Source organism: Vanessa cardui, chromosome 17 (genome assembly GCF_905220365.1).
Source record: "Vanessa cardui chromosome 17, ilVanCard2.1, whole genome shotgun sequence".
Classification (NCBI taxonomy): domain Eukaryota; kingdom Metazoa; phylum Arthropoda; class Insecta; order Lepidoptera; family Nymphalidae; genus Vanessa; species Vanessa cardui.
Window position 1 is genome coordinate 1,837,508 of NC_061139.1, and position 21,705 is coordinate 1,859,212.

At 30.9% G+C, this 21,705-nt stretch overlaps 1 protein-coding gene and 4 non-coding genes across 5 annotated transcripts in view; 4 read left to right on the forward strand and 1 right to left on the reverse strand.

Annotated features, from left to right (window-relative positions):
• Nucleotides 1-242: 242 nt before the first annotated feature.
• On the forward strand, nt 243-314 carry Trnad-guc. Its single transcript has one exon. It is a non-coding gene; the product is annotated as a tRNA-Asp (tRNA).
• An 88-nt stretch (nt 315-402) lies between these two features.
• On the forward strand, nt 403-474 carry Trnad-guc. The gene has a single exon. It is a non-coding gene; the product is annotated as a tRNA-Asp (tRNA).
• A 905-nt stretch (nt 475-1,379) lies between these two features.
• Trnad-guc lies at nt 1,380-1,451 on the reverse strand. Its single transcript has one exon. It is a non-coding gene; the product is annotated as a tRNA-Asp (tRNA).
• A 3,060-nt stretch (nt 1,452-4,511) lies between these two features.
• Trnad-guc lies at nt 4,512-4,583 on the forward strand. The gene has a single exon. It is a non-coding gene; the product is annotated as a tRNA-Asp (tRNA).
• Nucleotides 4,584-15,264: 10,681 nt separating this feature from the next.
• The window catches only part of LOC124536643, a 168,670-nt gene continuing 162,229 nt past the window's right edge, over nt 15,265-21,705 (forward strand). Inside the window, exon 1 of the mRNA XM_047113173.1 lies at nt 15,265-15,535. The gene's annotated coding sequence lies outside the window, so the exon portion shown is untranslated. The remainder of the gene's footprint in view (nt 15,536-21,705) is intronic.

A 21,705-nucleotide genomic window follows, 5' to 3' on the forward strand; every position in this document is an offset into this window, starting at 1 on the left:
CGAAAAAATAAAATTTATTTATAGAATTGGCGCCCTAATTAAAAACAAGAATGTCAAGAGCCTTGAATTTTTTTTGTTGCAGCCCAACAAGTTGTTATAGACTCACGCTGTTTCCAAATATATATGTTATATTTACTATTTAAATATTATGTATTATTCATATAAAATGGCTGAGACATTATTTGTCGCGTGGGGTAGCTGCGAGTTCAAATAGTATTGTATATTTGTACCGTCGTTCACAATCCTCGGTAGTATAGTGGTAAGTATCCCCGCCTGTCACGCGGGAGACCGGGGTTCGATTCCCCGCCGTGGAGTTTACTTTTTGATAAACTTGACATTTCTTTATTTGAATATCAATCTTAATTCTGTAACTAGTGTATACATTTATCTATATACTCACAATCCTCGGTAGTATAGTGGTAAGTATCCCCGCCTGTCACGCGGGAGACCGGGGTTCGATTCCCCGCCGTGGAGTTTATTTTTTAACAACAAGTAGCATTTTTTTCCGATATGAGTTAGCTCTAATAAGTAATATTATAAATCATCTTAAAACTTGTGTGTGAATTAATTAACCTTTGTGTTTATAACTACTTCATTCTAATACTACTAATTTATATTATGATACTCGAAGTCTGACAGGGATAGGAGAAAAGGAGCTGAAGATCGATTTCATATTAATGCCATGAAGATGACGATGATTAATAGGTTCGATTTTAATAAAGCCATAACCTTGAGAAAGACTATCACGTCCGGATGGGAAGAAGTACTTTTCACCAACCTAATGTTTAGAGTTTCATCTGACCACCAAACGAGACATCGAGTAAACTCTAAACGTGTTAACCAGCCCTGAGACACCATGGAATCAGCATTAACCTAATTGTTTTTTTCACCAAGCCACACTAAGGCTATGGAATCATTAGGTACTAATACTTCATTCAACTTCACTAAATACGATAATCTTTTATCCAAAGGTCATTGGTTCCGAGAATATATAATCTATTATAAGTATGCTGTTTTATTTCTAGTTTAAAAACAAGCAACATAATATACAGAGCTGTTTTTTCTTTTACCTTAAAATAGTTGTGTAATAATTTAAACTCGCCCTTACCCAACCGGAAATGCGCATACGCACCAAAATAGAACAATCGTCATCCATTATCGTCTATCACGATTTAAATATAGAACATTCCATTAACGCTTTTGTATTGTTTTTAAAATAAATGTCTCGCGTAGAGGATCGATAAATAACTTTAAACAGTAATTTATAAAGTAACTTCTTAGGACTTATTTATATCATTAAAAATGTTTTTAAAAAGTTTAATTCAGGTAACAATGTGAATTATAAATTAAATATAGATATTAATAGTCAAAAAGGGTAACTCCACGGCGGGGAATCGAACCCCGGTCTCCCGCGTGACAGGCGGGGATACTTACCACTATACTACCGAGGATTGTGAGTGACACGGTAAAAATACTTTACTGATGAGACAAGAAACACACGTATAATAAAAAAATATCTTAATAGATAAATGTTTTTAATAAAAACAATTATTTGTTTCATTTGTGTGCTAAAATTACTCACACTATTGCAAAATAATTCGGATATGACAGAGATAAGCGTTCCTTATAGCATATCTTTGTGTTCGTATTAAAAAAACAAAATCATGATACATGTATCGAAATCATGGTATGTGTGCGTAAAGAATCAGTCACATGATTGAAAGAATCGTACTTCAATTGCTAAATTTAACCCACACACAGAAACATGTATGTATGTATATAAAATTTGTAAAAAATATACACAAGTATGAGTGTATTTTTTTATATGAAATGTAATATAAAAAAAATGAATAAGGTATAATGTAATATAAAAAATAAATAAAATAGGTATGTGAACGGGTAAATTTGACATTTGATGGTAAATAGTATTTATGAAAAAGTATTCTTATTACTACGTAGTATAAAACAAAGTCGCTTTCTCTATCCCTATACCACTATGTATGATTAAATCCTTAAAACTACGCAACGGATTTTAATGCGGTTTTTTTAATAGATAGAGCGATTCGGGAGGAAGGTTTTTGTGTATTATTCATGGAAAATATAGTGAAGAAGCGTTGACAATTTAAGAAATTTGTAATGTGATGTCGTAAATAAACAGATTGTGCAGTACATTTAGTATTGCACCCGTGCCAAGTCAGGTCGGGTCGCTGTAGTGTATCTTATATACAAAACTCCTATATTTAAACACATCATATTAATGAGTTTTGAGTTTTATAATTACCCTTGCCACCGAACGGGTCCTTTATAATTAAATTGGCATATTGCATTTTTCACTTTCAAATTTTGGGGTTCAAGCTTCGGATCCAATTTCGTGCTGACCCTATAATTACTAACACGAGCTAATCATGATGCTAATGGTCATGATTATACAATTTATCAAGCTCCAGGTGTTCCGTATGTAATGAATTGTTTTGGACAATATGGTACGCTAACCACGTGACCTACCCCAGTATTGGTTATTTTGTTTGGCGCGTGCTACATGTGGCTTGGGTAGGGTCCCCATTCGACCTTAGCTTCGTGGATATTCTCCAAAAGTCATTAATAAGGGTCAGATAATACTTTAAAAATTAATGAAATATTTTGAACATAATATAATGTGTTTACAAGTCTTACTAGATTTATTTGTGTGTGTAAAAAGTATTGAAAAATAAAATATATGTATCCTTAAAATGTAAGCCTTAGTAATAGCTGCCTAATTAAAAAATCAGATTCTGTTGCTGCTGGGAAATAAATTACAAGCGCGTTAAACCAACCCGCATTGGAACAGCGTGGTGGAATATGTTCCAAACCTTCTCCTCAAAGGGAGAGGAGGCCTTTAGCCCAACAGTGGGAATTTACAGGCTGTTGTTGTTGTTGTTGTTGTTGTTGTTGCGTTAAATGACATAATTTGGTATAACAGTTAAAAATAATATGATATCACAACGGCTTGGACTACACGTCTGTGGGGAAATAATACCTTACCAGTACATTAGAAAAAAAGCAACCTCATCATTTCTTCCAGATTGACAAGATCACTTGACATATTCGACCATCTTGTTCCACTATGGATTAACAAATTTATTTTAAGTTTAAATCTATAAAGATACTTGTTACAACAACAACCATTATTGGTTGTTCAGAATATAATTTTATCATACGCATTGATCATAATTTCTTTAAAATCAAACAGTACAGTATGTACGGAAATCAACCGCAGTGAATCAGCTAACCCTCAATTCAATGTCGAACAACGACGTCCGTTGTCAACGGTTGACGGCTTCCGATTGATTTTGCATTGAGCACTTAGACCGTAGGACACCACTTATACTATCTGGCTTTAGGGTCTAGCTAGTCTCACTTATATCACTGAAATGCTAACCACACTTAAAGTTACCACACCATAAGGAATACGCTATTTATTTATTAATTATATCTTTACGACCTCCGTGGTCGAGTGTGTACACCGATTTCACGCGTACTCTGAGGTCTTGGGTTCAATTCTCAGCTTAGTCGATATAGAAAAAGTTCATTAGTTTTCTATGTTGTGTTGGGTATGGGTGTTTGTGGTACCGTCGTTACTTCTGATTTTCCATAACACAAGTTCTTTAGCTACTTACATTGGGATCAGAATAATATATGTGATGTTGTCCAGTGTTTATAATATTTATTATTAATTTTTAATAATTAATTATTTTGCCTTAGCAGCGCGTCTAAGTACTAATATGGTACTTATCCTCGAATGTTCTTCTAGATGGTTATCCTATTTTATCATTAAAAAGGGTCAGTATTTGTTTAACACCCGTCTCGACTCCGCAAAGGTAAAATAAGGGACTACAATCCACGCATAATATTTACATTAAAGGTACAAAATATACAAAGAAAAATTCTTATTTTCTTATAGGCTAAAATTCAGATTCATCAAGTTTCTTCAAATCAAATCAATTATATTCAAGTAAACTTCACTATGAAGCGTTTTTGAATGGTTAATATTTAACACTAACACCACCTTTTCGGAAAGCCTCCACCGAGTTGAAACGGCAAGAAAATCACATAGTTGCTCTTTTCAAATAAACGTATTTACACTGCTGTTTTTCATAATAATAATAGTAATTAGTGTCCTGTAAAGGAACCTCAGCATAACTCCAGGCTTTTCTTTTTAAAAGTATTCCCTTAATGAATAATAAGATTTATTTATTAATTTAGTCTTAATAAACTTTATATAGTGTGAATGGTAAACTGATTATATTTTTTGATATATCATATATTATACAAGCGAATGCCATTGCCCAAAAACGTTCGTGCAAACGGATTATTATTTAATACAACTATCACGTTTTTTTACACTTTTTATAATCATTATAAATAAACGCCCACATCACATTCTGTCAGTTCACACTGGTTTTCTGTTTGAGTTTCTAGTTTCTTATTATAAAATAAATCTACTGAACCTATATTTATTATACCTAACACAGTCCTCGGTAGTATAGTGGTAAGTATCCCCGCCTGTCACGCGGGAGACCGGGGTTCGATTCCCCGCCGGGGAGGAAAATATTTTTTTAACGTTTTAATATTTCATGATGATTTGATGTTTGAAATTATTTTTAAATAATAAGATATATTCATAGCTTTATTAATAATTAACAAAATATAACGCTCAATTAAGCGGCCATCGTCTGAGCTTAATCCCTAGATGAAACAGCATCTTACAAGAGGTCTGAGAGCAACTAAAGAACTCTCGAGAGTAAAGAGGCTTCCATTTATCATCTTGCTGTTTTTAAATTAATTTCATTATTATCATTACATATTTGAACTCTTATCTGAAATATGTAACAATGCAAGATAAGTTTTATTGCATATGTAAGCAAATTATAATTAATATTATCTGTAAATATTAAATTATTTATTATCTGTGCTCCACGGATTTACTTGCGATAGTGGATTTTGTTTTTGACGGAAGTGAAATAAGGTTTTTCGAATCTGAATTGATCTCAAATCAAATCTATCATAATTATAGTTTTTGTTGATTGTAATAAGTATTAGAGGCATAAAGATGTGCATTAACTTTAAATCGTTATAATGACGTCATTATAACGATTGAAAGTGAGCCTATTCATTACAAACAAACAAGGTTTTCCTCTTAATAATATACTAGCTATGCCCGCGACCTTGTACGAAATGTATATTATTGTAGCCTAAGTTACTTCTTATTATTTCAGTTATCTGCCAGTGTAAGTCCCGTTAAAATCGGACCAGCCGTTCCAGAGATTAACCGGAACAAACAGACAGACAGAAAAAAATTGTAAAAAAAAAATGTTAATTTGGTACAATAAGCTGTATTTTACCGGATTTTTCAGAGAGAGTGTTCCAGAGAGTTGCTAGGATTAAATCTCCAGGGTTAATTCTCTGAATTTTAGTCATTGGTCACAACACCGTTATTTTTAAAGCATTTTCTGCCTCTTACAGCCCTCTGTAGAATTATCTGTTTTGTTTTCTCAGAACCTATATCACTTGAGAAACTTCAATAAAAGAGCTTACTACACCTACAAATCCTTTGGTATTGCAAATGTCCATAATCGCTGGTACTTACTTCCCATCATGAGCCTCATGCCGTTGACTACCTATGACGTAAACAAAAAAATATTTAAGTATAAAAACTATATTATATATAAATAAACTATATTTATTAAGATTATCTTAGACAAACAAATCACAAGACACAAACTCAAATGACAAATTTGAATGTTTGAAATCACCGACAGAATCAATATTATATTATAATATTATTATTATTAATATGAAAGTAACTATATCTGTCTATCAGTCTGTTTGTCGCTCTTTAAGGACTAAACCGCTGAACCGAATTTGATGAAATTTGGTATAAAGCAAATTAAACTACAAGAAATTAAATAAATAAATAAATAAATTTGCCTAACACATTACAACCAACGCCCTAAAACACGAGCGAAGCCGCGAGCGACTACTAGCGATAACATATATTCGTAGAGACATAATTGTAAGCAATTAATGGTAATTATCAGCAAATGTTATATTATTTATTAGGTACAGTTTACAATGTGGTTTATCATTAAGTGATAACGCCACTTTACTGACGATTATACGAGCATGTCGCACGGCAATAGTAAATAAAGAGCAAATTAAAGTAAAGCCTGTAATTCTCCCACAACTGCATAAAGGCCTCCTTTATTTTTAAGTCAGTAAGGCTTCCTCCTGCTTAAGGAGTACGAGATGAATTATTTTTACGAATTAACAAAAATTAAAAAAATTCAGTACTTGTCGTCTGGCTTTGGACCCGTAATTATCGATAAATATTGACGTCACGCTCGCCACTTCTGATTTCGCATAACACAAGTGCTTTAGCTTACATTGGCATCAGCGTAATGTACGTGATGTAGTCCAATTTTTATTTAATGTTTATAAATTACCAGCAAATCCATAGTTAATATATTTCATTAATTAGCAATTTTAAAAATCATGTTAAAAACTTTGAATTATAGATAAACAGCGTGAAGTTAGCATTCGACAAATAAAAATAGCTAAACCGAATTTAAATTGAAAGAGGAAAAACGTATTAGTCAAATATATTATAATTATAGCAGACGCTTCGACAGAGACGGGCAGATTTAAGCAGAACTATGCGCTGCGACACTTCATCTTCACTATCAAAGTCCATTGAAAACATCTGTGATAATAGGGCGTGTTCACAATGGTAACATATTCAAATGCTATCAAATGCTAAGGCAAAGTAGCCTTATTTGATTGTTTCAAATAGCAAAACAGTTATGTATAGGACACCAATTAAAGCTTATTATATACTAGCTTCTGCCAGCGACTTCTTTCGCGTATATTACAGATTTGTCACGGGATTGCGTTTATCTAAAGAAAATCAAAATAACCCATAAAAACAAAGTTAAAAAAAATACATAAATAGACGTGAGAAGATGATTCTGGTTGAATTTTTACACCTTGCGTCCGAAAATCCAAACGTAACTCAATTTTTCCAAAATAAAATTTAGCCCTTGTTACTCGTAAATAATGTAGATTTCAAATAGTGAAAGTTTTGCTTAAATCGGTCCAGTAGTTTTTGAGCCTATTCATTACAAACAAACAAGTAAGGTTTTCCTCTTTATAATATTTCTAACTGTGCCCGCGACCTTGTACGCGTTTGAATTAACAAAAAATATTATTGTAGCATAAGTTACTCCTTATTATATCAGTTATCTGCCAGTGGAAGTCCCGTTACAATCGGTCCAACCGTTCCAGAGATTAGCCGGAACAAACAGATAGACACACAGACCGACAAAAATTGTAAAAAAAAATATTTTGGTATATACACCGTGTATAAATGCATATGCATTGAGTAAAAAAGGGCTATTTTAATATTACAAACAGACATTCCAATTTTATTATACATATTTATAGGTTACTGTAGATATAGAAGACGTCTTCCCTTTTCTAACTTCCTTAAACGGAACTCAGCCTCCTCTCCTGTTAAGGAAGTTTTACGCTCAGGCTAACACTGCACTGCGCTACAATGTGGTTTGTGAATACATATGGTAGAATTTAATTCGACACATGGAAATTTTCTCACGATGTTTCAAGCACAAAATGAATTATAAAATTACTCATATGAAAACTCAGTGATTCTCGCATGGATATGAAATGGTTGTTTTAATTAGAAATAAATGTATTCATTGGACTATACCCCTACGTGTGTGGAGAGAGTATTACAAATTAATATCATCAAGTAACTGTCTTAAAGAATAGGAATATGTAAGGTCAGAGTATGTACCGTGCATTAGAATAAAATAGTTTATTTATAACTAAAAGGATCTATCTATATCTAAAAGGAAATAGTAATTTAAATAAAACTAGTTATACCGGATTTGAATCGCGTATATTAATTATTTTTGGGTAGACTCCGTGTCTACCCGTGACCACGAACGCTGTAAAGTGCTCGAAACGTCGGGATGCCAAAAATAATTAATATACGCGATTCCAATCCGGTATAACTAGTTTTATTTAAATGTGTAATAATCGCGAAAATTTAAGACAACACTATAGGAAATAGTAATTCTCAAGCTTAGTGAAGGATTTTTCTATATGAACACACCTTTACCAAGCACTTTAGATCTGAGCGGCGAAATATCCTTTTTTTCAACATTGAAGCAAATTGTCAAAACATTATTTATTCATTGAATAACTACATTTCAACGAGGCACTTCTTTTTTATTATCGTACCATCAGCATCGATGTAAAGGTTTTATCTTTTGTGTTTCATAAATCTGTATTTAATTAAGGTTTTCAAATATAAATAATGAATATTATAATTTATATTTACATTAAATACAACACTGTAACATTACAATTCAAATTGCATACTTGAATAGAGTATTTTGATTTTGATCCATACAGTGTTGCTTTCTCACTTCATATCTCGATTAAATGATATTCTGTTATATCATTATACTAATATTAAAAAGTTTGTACGTTTGGTGGAATTCACTAAACACGGGAACTTGAAATAAAAAAAAAATCAATGTATCAACTGGACTATCTAAGTCCAGTTAGCAAGGGAAGCTAGAGGCTATATTTCAGAGTACTATAATTTATCACATTTGTTGTCCTTGTAAATTAATTGTTTATATCTACTCAATTACATCATCAAAATACTATTAGCTAATACTTTTTCATAGTTCAACAATATATTTGCTCTTACTAAAATATTAAAATATTACACTCTGTCTAAATTGGTAAAATCATTTAATTATAATAAAAAGTCAATATGTCAGTGACAATATGAAAAAATATAACATAAATTATAAATATTATATGTTGTATTAATTAATAGGTCATATTTTAATGATAGTTAGCTTGAGGTCAAGTTAATAAATCTCGCTATAATTACTGAGGAATGTTTTGACGGTAAACAATGTCATTGTTAGTAATTTTACATTGTTTATAATTGAACATATATTATTATCATAACGTGATTATCGTGTAATTATATCTCAATACAATTCCAATAATGTTATTATGTTAACTAGATAGGCCCGTGACTTCGTGTTTAATTGAATTTAACCAAAAATATATAATTGTAGCTTAAGTTACTCCTAATTACATTTGATAACTGCCAGTGGAAGTCTCGTCGAAATTGGTGCAGCCGTTCCAGATATTAGCTGGAACTAACGGACAGACAGACAAAAATTGTAAAAAATGTTATTTTAATATATGTACCTACCGTGTATATATATGCATTTATTGGCTATTTTAATATTACAGAAAGACGCTCCAATTTTATTATACATATAGATAGAATATAGTGGTATCTTCCTTTAATATAGTTTGTTAAAGGAAAAAAAAACATATTATTATATTAAACATTACTTTTAAAAATGCTATTACAATCATCCATTAAAATTATTTTGGTTATACTGTTTTAATTACCCAAAAGAGGTTTTAATGGCAACAAGAAAAACGCTTTATAAATTCCAAGTGTTTCGACTGTGATATATAAAACCATTATTGAAAGCAAAACGAACGCTTCCCTTCACTTCCTGTTCATTTTCAGTTCGGTTTTTCTCACACAAAAAAAAAGCAATCGAAGTTAGATCTCGAAGGATTCCAGTGGCAAATGCACCCTGTATAAACGGCTAAAACCCTCGTCCTCTCCCGAAGTCAAGTTACGTTCAAAAGCCAGAGCAAAAAGCTCAGCACTCACTCACTAATTAGAATGTGGTTTTACAATAGGAGGTAGCGTTTTAAATACTTGTGAAATTAGCTATACAAATAAATCTGAATATGATACTTCGATACATATTGAGTGGTTACCATGAATATTGTATGTATAAGAAAATCATAAGTTATAAAACGTCCTAATGGGTAAATAGGATCTATCATAATTTTTGACATTAGCATTTTTTTAATGGATTAAAACAGTTTGATAATTGAGAATACAATTTTGTGAATCATTCTTATGAGTTTAATTAAAATCTATATTATTATTAATTTCATAAAGAGGTAAAATAAATTTGTTTGTATGTAGGGGATCATCTTTGTAACTTATGATTGCCTACGCTCTAAAAATGCAAAGGCAAGAAGGTTGGCTTGCTAGTTATTTAAAAAAATATTGTGTCTGCTATAAATGAGGTAATTTAAACTAATATTATTGTTGTTGTTTTGAATCATGATATGTACAAGTATACGTGAAACGAGTATAAGTCTATTGCATATTAAAGAGAAATACCGAACAACGACTCTCACGGTATATAGATTATAAGAACATTAATCATATAAAACCTTATTTATACTAAAACTCATTTTCAATTACAGCGATTAATGTTTCCGTTCAGCTGGACTTCGGAGCCTCAGCCGTGTCACAAGACCGCCTTTGTTGTAACAAGCTACGTGCCTGCTGTATGGTGGTCATTGTTCTTTTGAAACCATGTTAAATTAGTGATGTTGCTATTAAGGAACACTTAGAAGAGTTCCGAGGAGTTTGTACTCCCTTTATATTAGGGCTAAGCAAGTGACGTTGGTTCAAGAAACTTGGATTATGTTTGGCCAATGTTGGTTTATCTGCTTAAAAAAGGGTGGAGTTAATATTTGCTGACTTCCAGGCAGGATATATAATATACAAATAATAATTGTATTTAACTAACATGGCTTTGTTCATGAAGGAGAGTAACTACTGAGTTTCTTGCCGGTACTACTCAGTAGCACATACACAACAAACCGATGGTAGTTTCACTTGATTGTGCTTGTAAAAGCCTACTTGAATAAAGTATATTTTGATTTTATCAATGTATGTCGCCATTCAACATTCTGATGACAAAGATCGATGCTGTGTTCCGGGTTGAGGCAATGAGACAGTAACTATACGAGTTTCATCTCTTTGGAAGCTGCTTCCTGAATGGATGGTAGAATTACAATATTAACGTGTCCTTAAAAGATTACTTGATTAAATTATTAATTTTTAATTAATTGGACAATCATAAATTAAAATCGTTTGAAACAAATATCAATAAAATTCATTGTTACTAGTATAAATTTATTTATTTATTTTATTTATTTAACAGTTTATTAAAATTTGCCAGATACAGTACAGATACAAATATATAAGTCAAAGGAAAGCAAAATTTTAATTTAATTGTATTTGGCAAACGTAACATTATATTTACAATTATTTCACCTTATGTGTTGCTTTCCGGTTCTTTTGGGTAGAATCTACATTTCGAACCGGTAAGAGGGATGGTTCAAAAGCGCTTGTACAAGCGAACGCAAGCAATAGACATAACTATATTGTATTGTGTAACGATTTTTATGTATATGTGAACTAAATAATTACTACACAAGTTAGTTACAAGTGTATCTAATCTAAACTTTTATTTTAGTTACAGTAAATCTGATAATGTCTAAAGCAACTCAAAAGTACTATTATCTCGAGGGGCTTACGTTTAAGAGTTTATCTATGCAAAACCTAGTACCTACTATCTTCAGATCAACTCACTGGTGCCAAATTATTGTATCGATGAAAATCGATTTGATTTAATAGAATCGTTTTTGATTCGTTTGCATAATGTCCAAGACTCAAGATCCAAAGTTATAATATTAGTTATATGCTCAATGCTCATACAATATTAAGGTTTTACGTTAAAATTTGTAAAAATTAGCAAAATTCCTTTAGATAGGAGACAAGTTGTAAAAACCCGATTCATATAAGAAAAAAACGCAATGTTAATGTGAAAATATTTTCAAATAGAAAATTATTATAATTACGCATTATTATACGGAACCATAATATCATAAGAGATATCCACACTAGACCAGATCTAAAATGTCTCAGTGCTATTAACATTAACGAAAGAAAAAAACAGATAAAATAAAAAGCGTAAAATTTACAAAGAGAAAGAAAAAAAGAATAACTGGTATAAACTTATAACTTTTGCAAACGACTCTCGTAATATTCAGAGTTTTTCACCTCGGCCCTAGTTATGCTATTACGTTTTGGGATTGCCATTTTAGGGTTCCGTGGTCGACATTCCACAGTCAGTTAACGTTTCATGTCTGTTTAGACATCTAGCGGAGTGCTTGGTGGTATTTCTCATCGGTCGTAGTGACTTACCTTAAGGTAACTCATTTGAAAGTTTGCATAAATAAAAAATGCTTTATTAAATTTTTTTTAATTAAATTTGGAATATAATCATAATCACTAATTTCATGTAAATTTATAAATGGATGTTAGCTATTTACAAGGCATCTTAAAAAAAATTAAATATGACAAATTGTAACGTGCTCTGTTCAATTTAGGAAATTATTATTATTTTTATAATTTGCTAATCGATCTATCCATCAGTAGAGCACTAATGCTTCGTATAAACCCGTATATTTTTCTCGCCTTACTTTTAGCTCGTTTAATTTTTTTTATTTCTTTATAAACAATGTTAGTTCTCACAAATAGTATGTTATTTTTTTAGAATTTTTTTATATTTACTATATAGATATACTACATTATGAAGTTTACATTTAAAACATTTAAACAAAATAATTTTTCGTTCAAATATTCGAATTGTGAAACGTTTAAAACGACTCCCGCTTAGAAACATGGCGCATTTGTTGAATGCAGTATTTATGACAAAAATATCAACTTAACGTATCATTTCAGATAAAAATAAACATCATAATAACTTTAATATGAAATCAAATAGTTATTTTGATATACAGATATTTATTTCATTTTATGAACCTTAACAATTGTTTTAATACTTGTTTATGGTGATAGACTTAGGTTTAGAAATTTTATTTTATTAGGTTTATATTTTATTTATTTGTATTGGTTTGTTGAGATTGATTCAACCAAATAATTAATTAAGCTATATATCCTATAGTGTTAATTATCGCCAGCGGTTTTCCGAACTAATACGATTTGGAAAACTTTAGGAAACAAGCGTACACATTTCTTGATATAACTATATATAACATTTGCCATCTGTATTATAAAAAAAAGTGATGACAGTAATCTTTATCACAATGAGTATATCCTTTTTATCGATTTTAGCTACTGTCAATGTAACTCATACTTATCTTAGTATAAGGCCAGGGTCAGGAATACTGCTTACGATAATCTGTCGAGGAAAGCAGCTTAAACCTATGTGAGTCATACCGTATGAGTGTGAGTAAATAATTATAGAATGCAAGTTTGTGTTTTTGCACTCACACATACAAAAGGTAATCTCCCGCACAAACGATTCTCCCATGATAATAGTCATCGTGGCAATCTGCCAGAATGACGTCATTATGCCTATTAAAATAAAATATAAACATTTCTGATATAATGTCTACTTGAATTAACAAATCACAAAGGAAATTTTATCGAAGCCTGACTATCAAGAAAATAGAACTATTTAAAATTTCTATAATTAATTAATTAATTAAGCAACATAAAATAATATTAAAGATACAAGTATCGTGTTCTAAATTCTTCATAATATATGTCTATTAAACATTTTCATAAGAAAAAGAAAAGTTCCTATTTTCATAATAAGGTTTCTATTTTAAGATCTTTATTAAAAGGTTGCCCTTTTCATTTTAATAAAGTCCTTATAGCTATTCGTTGCTAAATTCGTCCCTGAATAAATTTGCTCTATATTACAAGAAAAAAAAAGAAACAAAATAGAACCAGTACAATTTTTATATGCCTTGGAACAATTAAGCGTCTCAAATTAAGGTGCAATCTCGAAAGCAATAAGTTTTTAGTTTTTTTTTTAATACGAGATATCTATTTTTGGGGCAAACGATACGACTCCATACAGCCATATTATCATAATTGTTATTATAACACTCAAAAAAAAAATAAGTTTTTAATTTTACTTTATACTTATTTATTAGTATCTTTAAGTATAAATTAATTTATTACCTATCTGTTTCGATGTTCCATATCTGCTACTCGTGACGGCCATGCTTTTTCACCCTATTTGAACACTACTGCTATGTTGAAATATATAACTATACTGAAAATACAATCCTTTAATAATTCGAATTTAAGATGACATCGCTATCAGTATTAGCCTATCCTTTGAACAATGATTTAGAACAAAAACAACATAAACAGCCTGTAAATTTCCCACTGCTGGGCTAAGACCATTTATATAATGATTTAGAACACACGCTTCTAAACCGTGATATAAACTAAGGTTTCATACCAAACATGCATATTACTTGACTATATTTCAACGTTGATTATATGTGTGTATGTCAAATGCATATCGCATTTGAAGTACAAATTAAAGGTAAGTTTTAAATTCGAAGCTTCTTTCACAAATTCAAGTCCAGGATCTAACATCCCTTTTTTCACCACTGAACCATCATGGCTATCTGCATTTTTTACGATAAGATTATATAACACCAATTATAATCGAAATTGGTTCACTCAGACGGGCTTGCACGAAGCCCTACAAATATTATTACAAAGTGTAAAAAAATGCTTATGTAAAAACTACGAACCTAAATATATAAAATCGTGTTTCTTTTTAACCGAGGAACCCTAAAAGTGTTATAACTTAAAAAACAATTGCCAATTTTATCCGCCTTATTGCAACGCTTCGAGAAAAAAAGTAAATCTTACGCGTTGATTACAAAAAGAAGGTTAGACTATGCATTGGTATCGAGGCTACATTTTTACATTATATTTAGTAATCATTTACTTACTTGTTTTATTTTTAAATTACATAAGAATTACTTATAACAATACTTTTGATTTAATTTATGTTCTCTTAATAAAATTATAGAACAATTTATAATATTAAAAAGTATAACTGTTTGATGGTTGCAGTTCAGATAATTAATCATTCAGACAGCGTAGCAATATTTATTTTTATTTCAGTTCAAAGAATAACAAACGACCCCACTACGTACTTTTTTGTTTAAAACTAGCTAGAGTTATTAAAGATCGTTAAGTTTAAAAGTGCCTCTAAAAACAAAAAAAAGCACTCAACTAAATTGTTCCGATGCTATTTAAAAATATAAATTTAAACACGTGGCCAGTAACAAAAACGCGCCAACTCTCAATTTGTGCAATCATTGTACAAAACAAAATGCGTGCTATGTGGTCATTCTCGGTCAAACCGTGATCTTCCACTAACTTCATTCCCATAGTCCATCTCTTTCCCACCTATCGTTCTTTATTCAAATTCGATATGACCTTTCTCTCCCTCGCGCGTCAGTCCACGACGGATTGCCGTGCGAGGTAGTACTGTCGTACCGCTCGCCGAAGTCGCGTGATAACTTTCGTAAAAAAAAAAACATCGCCAAACATTTCTTCTCGTTTTTGCGAAAGTGTAACAGTGATAGGCCGAGTGTGAATACTTGTTTATGTGAAATAATAACAGTTATACGTGAAATTGTAATAATTGTGGTGCATTTTGGAATGTTGCAAATCTTGAGTGGTGTGATTTTGTAAGACACTTTAAGGATTTTCACGGTTGGTTTTTGTTTTATATTTTCTTATCATACAATTGTTACTTGTTAGTCGACGCGGTTGATTAACGTTCGATAAGGACTTATCGAAGTTCTTGATAGTAAAAAAAATGTACAATCCTAATCGTAATTACGTATAATACTATAATAAATATTTAAATTTATTTGATTTAAGCAGAAACACCCGCATTTACATCAAGGTTGGTAACAACAATCGATTTATAATTTTACGCACCTGTGTAAATGTTTTCAACGTATTTTTAACGTCATAACGACAATACAAATAATATAAAACCTTATTGCTGACGATGCCACAGTTATCGAAGAATACAAATGAACATTCGCACAGATTATATTTGCTATACATTTTTTTTATATTTTTACAAAATGCCATGCTATTAGCAAGTCGTAAGACAGTCTGGGTATTATTACACGAGCTCTGGTCTAGACAGATGTGATTTATTTTCTATTCGAGGAATTGAATGTTGGGTGCATTTCGTAAACAATTTTAAACGGTTTTTTTGTCGCATTCCTTTTTATGAAATTGAATGACAAAATTCAATTTATAAAAAATAATGATTTTTATGGTCTATACGTTATATTATATATACTTTTTGTAATTTCATTAATAAATATTATTTTTAATGGCAATCTCGAAAACCTGAAATTTAATTTAGTGAATATTCGATTTGTTTTTAAAAGAAAAAGCGTTCCATTTTCAAAATTCTGATGTTATTTTTAAACTGTAATAGAATCCATTGCGTGCAAAACTTTATCTAAGTAGTTGCATCATTATCTGTTTATTAAGTATAGTTAGATTACCTCTATCGCTTATCGTGTGAATGAAAGTAATTGTGTCTGCATTCCACGTAGCTAACAATTACTGGTTTAACTATTATACTGGCGTCTAATGCCGCCTTGACATTCAATATCGCAAACTACAAGATACAACATAGATATATAACTTTAATGAGAATTTATATAACACTATATATTTAAATTTTGTATTATATATATTTGGGTTAAGTCACATCCGTATGAAAATATATGAATGACGTAAGTTTGTCATTGTATATATTTTTTATTTTATTAATTAAATAATAATACAGTTTGTAAACTTTAGCACTGTTTGTTCACCCACCATTGCAACCGTGCAGGGTTGGCGATAGAATCATTGATGGCTGACTGGTTCCGAACCAGATGATATCCAATAAATCACTACTAACGAGTAAATCGCTTATTTATATCTGTCTGTTTTACTTTGTTGGATATTACCTATATATTTAATTAATATTAATTAAATAAACATAATGTATAGTAAGATATGTACGAATTCAAATTTGACTTTGATAATTATCTCGACAATCTATTGATGAATTCTAGAAAATTCTAGAAAGATCTCTCTCTTCTAGATCAAATTGTAACAGACTTGAAGGGGAATGTAAGAATAGACTTAATTTAAGTAAGATGAGATATCTTTGAAATTAATAATAACGTACAAACAAGCAATACTTGTTAGTATGAACAAATGAATTCGAATATACAAAGCCCATACAGTTTCATCTTCAAGGAACGATTTCATTTTATAGTCTATTCCAACCACAAGAGGACAAAAGCCAAATAAACAATATTTGACATCGATATCAAGCGATATCATTAAAGTTTGAATTAATATCGTAGAATAATATTCATTATGGATTTGTGAAAAAATGGCGTTTCGAACGTCGACGTTATCATTTCGAAATTTTTGAATTTGAATTTCGAATGTTTCGGAATTTTGGAAGGAACATTATAGTGGACATAAGTAGTTTAGTGGAATAGTGTTGTGTTATAAATAAAGGTATATAAATCAAGAACCGTTAGTAGTACACAATATAGCAGAGATTTTGGAAAATCGTGTGGAATACGTAAATCTAACGTTTGTTTATCTTTATTCCTTCTTCGATTGGAATAGGGAATGGACTATAAATAAAATTATGTAGATTCTAATACACATTGTTTAAACAAAGCTTATTTGAGTATATTATAAATATTGTTAATTGTTTATTGTTTTTGTGGTAACATAAATTATAGTTATTGTTTAAGTGGTTAAAATAAAAGGTTACAGGTCCCGAGGACCTAGGTTCCCAAGTCGGGTCGGTGGAATTTGTTTATAACGCGCCTCCTTTTACAAGCAAAGCCCTTTGATCCTGTACCTTTATTCCCTTAGGTTGTATCGAATTGCAATCTGTTGTGAGAATACATTAGAAAGTAGGAGGAGCTTAAAGCACTGAGATGCCTTTCGGTGCTTGCCTGGATTAGAATCTATGACTTTCTTTGAACGTCCTTTTGTCAATAGAAATGACTTAATAAGATCAATTTTTAGTGTTTTTATATCGGCATGTACTTATGTACTATTTTAAATAACTGATGTAAAATTACAACAAAAAAATTAAAATTTCATAAAAAGTTTTCCCGTTAAGAGCGATTCCCTTTGAGGAAATAATTGGTAATTAATATATGTTTAGTTCGGTATCGTAGAAGGTAAGTTACACGTTATTAGGACGGTAGTCTAGTATATATATTTTGTATTTATTACGTAGACGGCTACAACGATTATAAGAAGAACAAAAGCCAAACTGACGCAAGAATGACTATGATTTTGAAATCTTATTATTGAGTAGACTCGACTGGCATTGTATTTTTTTAAAAAAACCGTTCAAGGTTGAATTTCGAATGCCAGACAAAGAATGCATGGACGAGTTCTTCGCCATTTTTATCAAAACTACACAAATACAGAAGTATTTATAAGAATGTCGGTTTTTAAAATTCTCAAAGGTTCTAATTCCAAATTTAAAATTCGTTATTCAATTTAGGTAAATCGCAATATAAGAGACAAATTGAACGCGAGATAAACCGCTAGGCAAATATTGCTTAATAAAACTGCATAAAACGTAGTTGAACAATCTCAATGCGTCAAAGTAAACTTAAATATTATGAGTAGACTTCACACTTAAACTAATATATAAAACAGAAGATACATCACAAGGAAAACTATATGTTTACAAAATTTTCAAAATTAAAAATATTCTTTATTCAAAGGCTCATAAGGTCACTTTTAAAACGCTTACCATCAGGTGGTCCATATGCTCGTCCGCTAACCTAGGACTTAAAAAGTATGTATTAACTACCAATTACCTCTTAAGTCGATACTGTCGGGAAGAACCGGCAAATCTAAATAGACTGGCCGGTTCTTCTAAGTTTTGATGTAAATAAAATAATTCCATTTCAACAACCCCTTTACCTAATTAAATAAACAGAGATTATTTGCCATATACAATGTATTAATTCCGACCACAAAGGTACTGTGGTTGGTGTAGAAAACTGGTATCATTTAACCGCTCTGCTATTATTGCTTATAAAGTCCTTTTAAACCGACGCTACCTAGAAATAGGTGCAAATAAAATAGGGTTGTCTCTTTGATTTTAAATTTGAAGCTGCAAACTTACTATAATAGACATTTGTCTACGTTATTACTTGAGATATTACCTCGGAAGGTATTCCCTGGGACGGCTTAGGGTTCCATAGACATGGCGCTCTAAGAAATATTAACGATTCCCTACAAAACACTGATGCGCTATCAACCCAAAGAAACAAGAGTTTTTATCCGTTTTATAGTTGCACTGTATTTTGATACCTCCGGAAAACAACAGTACTGCTATTTGACGGTAGAATGTATGATGAGTGGGTGGTACCTACCTTTACGGGCTTGCAAAAAGCCCTACTGCCATGAAGTAAAAATAGCTATAAAACATAAGAATTAATTGACAATTATTTGACAAACCGAAGACATTTATTATTATTGTAAAAAGACTCCTTGATTAAAAGAGCATAATTCTGATGACCAGTGCTACATTAATATGTTTAATTAAGTAGACTGAACATTTCTATAAACGTTTAAAACATAGCCTAAATATAAAGATTCTATATACTTGATAGTATATAGTATTTATAAGGAAGTGATTTTCTATTCCCTCCATCTTATCACGGCATGACAGTTACCAAAGAACTTGGGATCGAGCCTTATTGGTTCTTTCACACAATTGCTTTCACGTCGCTAAATCTGTATACCGTTGAGCTTTGCAGACTTAAAGGTTCCTACTGATATTATACCTACCAAGAATTTCTCCACAAAGTTAATTATCTAGCTAGTATTTTTATGAGTACCGATATAAAACTATATTACTATTACAAACGTGAAAGTAATTCTTTCTGTCTGTTTTAACTCTTTCACGACAAAACCGCTGAACCAAATTTGATGAAATTTGGTATGAAGCAAACTTGAACTCAAAAGAAAGGACATAGGTTTTTTGTATAACCTTTGACAACATCCTAAAACACAAGCCAAGCCGCGAGTGACTACTAGTATGTACATAAAGTCAACCTCGTTTTAATAATAATATTTCTTTTATTGTCAACCCTAACGAAATCACACAGGTAACAAATTAAACGTGACTCTTATGTCTTTAATAATAAGCACTAGTTTTAAACAAATTATTCAATTATAACATTTATTATTCTCGGAACTTTAATTCTGTTCCTTGTATTTGATTTGTTTAAAGTTATTGAGTGCGTTCCTTTCATTTCGTATTGCTATATTGTCGTATTATGAGTTGTGAAATATTTGACCCACGACTGATTATAAACATATGTCATACTTTATAAATATTATGCTATTAGATACTTACGTTGCGGTCTTCATACAATGTATTATTAGCGTTTGTTTTACTTTGTATTTTATTTTTATTGCGATATCGGTTTCTGGGTATATATCTGCATGTTCTATTTTCAATGTTTAATTTGGTTTTAAAATTCGTCGTGACAGTTTTTCCAGCCAGATACTTGAGTTTTTACTTAGTTAAAAAAATGAAAGAATTCCCCGATTTCGTGGCAAAAACACTTACACGCGGTCGTCGAGCAAAAACTATCGAACAACATAACCCAAATAGCAAAAAATGAGGCTATTTTTTTGACGACTTGCAATATTAATAAAACCGATACGACACTTTTACTCAAACTATAGCGCTGAATAAAAACCCTAAAACTTCGTGATACACACCGGGAAATCCCGGGCCAAGTAAAAGGGATACTACCGCAACTACTGTTTACCTGTAATTTGTTTTTTAAAAATTCATCTTTTGATTTAAATACAAAAATGTTAACATAAAAAAACATAGATTTTGTTTACGGCCAAAAGTACTATTCTGATCGATTGTATAACATTTAATAAGAACTGATACGTAAAGGGTTACTTTGCCCAAATAATAATTGACAATATTGTACTTTAGTTATAAAATAATCTGAAAACAATCCTCCATTTGCCTGCTCCGTTAGTCTATCTTATGAGCCTGATTATCTGAGGTCGTGGATTCAAATACCAGTTCGTCGCTTCAAAGTAACTCGATATTGTGACGAATAATTCTCAGTAACAGTCCGGAGGAAGATGGCAATGATCAGGAACATTCCCTTGACCAAAATTGGAAAGGAGGACATACTAGTCACTCTGTATTTAATGTTTGAAGCAACGTAATAATACTGTCTTGCAATGATACACACACAATCAAAAGTAAAAAGTATAACTATACACAACGCACACTAACGAGTAATTACTTGTATTATACTACGCATGTGTAAATTGAATTATGGAATTGTTTATCATTTAAAAAGTTATTAATGTAAATTAGTAATGTATACATATATTTCTACATTTATTATTAGTAAGAACGTGACCTTATCAGTAAATTTTTTATTGAGTTTCACCATATATATTCCGATACACATTTACCTAAATACTAAAACAGTTAACTTTTTTTCGGTTTATATCATCGAAATATTATAACTACAATAATTTGTGACTACTGTACCACTTGTGGTTGTTTAATCTTATCTATATACAGATTATTTGAAAACATAAATAATATGGATTTGAAAAATAATGAATATCGATATATATTATAATAGTTAAGGCAGATTATATAATAAAAGGTTATATTAATGATAAAAAGCATAGACCTCAGGTCTTACTTGTAGGTTATTTTTGGTAGAATCTAATTTAATTATTAATCTAATCTACTTTATTTCGTACAGTATCAGAAAGTGTTATGCAACTTCAAGAACAATTATTATCACGTCCAT